The sequence below is a fragment of the Oryzias melastigma genome, linkage group LG21, assembly GCF_002922805.2.
Source record: "Oryzias melastigma strain HK-1 linkage group LG21, ASM292280v2, whole genome shotgun sequence".
NCBI lineage: Eukaryota > Metazoa > Chordata > Actinopteri > Beloniformes > Adrianichthyidae > Oryzias > Oryzias melastigma.
In genome coordinates this window covers 9,142,011-9,143,589 of record NC_050532.1, presented here as the reverse complement: position 1 = coordinate 9,143,589, position 1,579 = coordinate 9,142,011, and positions in this window count along the sequence as shown.

The following is a 1,579-nucleotide window of genomic DNA, read 5'->3' as shown; positions in this document are numbered from 1 at the left end:
GAGGTAAAAAGAAAAAAAAAAAAAACTAGAACAAAATTTGCATTGTCTGTAGGCTATTTAAGACATTAAAGATAAATGAAGATAGCTGGTTTACCTTACTGTGAACATGATTAAATACATAATTAAATACAGCAGCAATGCCTTCAGACACACAACTCACATGTTCCGTTTATGTTGGCTGTCCATTGTGACAAAAATTGAATGATCTTTTTTCTGAAGAAAACCATTTAAGCTTTTTTAGGGGCCATCTTTCTGTATTTGTATTTTGTTTTGATGTATTTTTACTCATTTATGTAATTATCATCCCTTTATTTGTGCAAACCAAGTTGATTCACTAAAACTGAAAGCTTTAGCGTGAACTCAGTTTAAATTTGACTAAATTTACTTGATCTATGTTGGCTTCTCCTTCAACTTTTTGGATTGTATAACAGATATTTTAAAGTGAGTAACAACAGAGTGCCTCCCACTTACAAAAATAATAAAAAGGAAAGTGCATGTAAAAACATAAGAAAAGGCTGTGCAGATACATTGCGTTCTCAGTGCTTGAAACACTACAAATATATTCAAACAACTGCTGCAGAATTTTTTGTTTGTCACACAAGTGAATCATACATTATTTTTCGAAAAAAAAAGTCTTTGATCCCCCGTTAGGATCACATTAAATGCCAACAGTCTGACTTTCCAAGTTTTGTGATTCCTATAAATTATGCAGAAAGCTGCATTATTTCTTCGCCACTTTAAAGAGCATCTCCCCTCATGATCACCCACCAAATTAGCTATTGCCACTGGAATTCTAATGAGTCTGTTTGTTTGAGGTTTGTAAACTAAGCCATTGTGATGCAAATTTACATTCGCAACCGCTGTTCGGGACCAAAGAAGGTCTGAAATACCTGACAGATTTTCCCAATTAAAGTGCCAATGATTTGTTTATGGAATAATCCCAGCACACTGGCCCACTTCAAACACTGTAACGATATCAAGACATGGCAAGCTTTGATATGCTAATGTTGTGTAAAGGGATATAAAACAGTTTGATTCCCTTTGGCTCACCACATCGGGCTGCAACAAAGATGCAGCTTAGTCTCATTTCTAACACAAAACACTCCATTAAATTCTATTTAACCACAGCTCTGGCGAACCCGTTTGACAGTACCTCCCACACTAGAGCTGACAAACGCTTTAAACATCAGACTTTCTTGTGTGCTTTTGTGCAGGCTTGTGTCGCCGGCGCCCCATACCTTTTTGGTGTGAAAACGTAACATTTCACGGCAAAACACTGTTTTTTCTAGATAACATTTTAGTCAAAGGCAGTACTGGTCAAAGTACGGATCTGCTTTGACCCCCATTTGTCAGCAACAGCTAAAGCTGTAAAAACATTACGTTGGCAAGTGCAGTTTTGTGACTTTGCAGGACAATTTCACAAGTTTTAACTTAGGTCAAATCATTGAAAACATTGATAAAGTCTCCAATTTAAATGTTTTAGGTTTAACTTTGATCATATTTTGACAGTTCTGAAATAGCAAAATTAAAAATCTGTCGCTGGTATTATTCAGTACATTTAATGTATTTTTTACTGCAA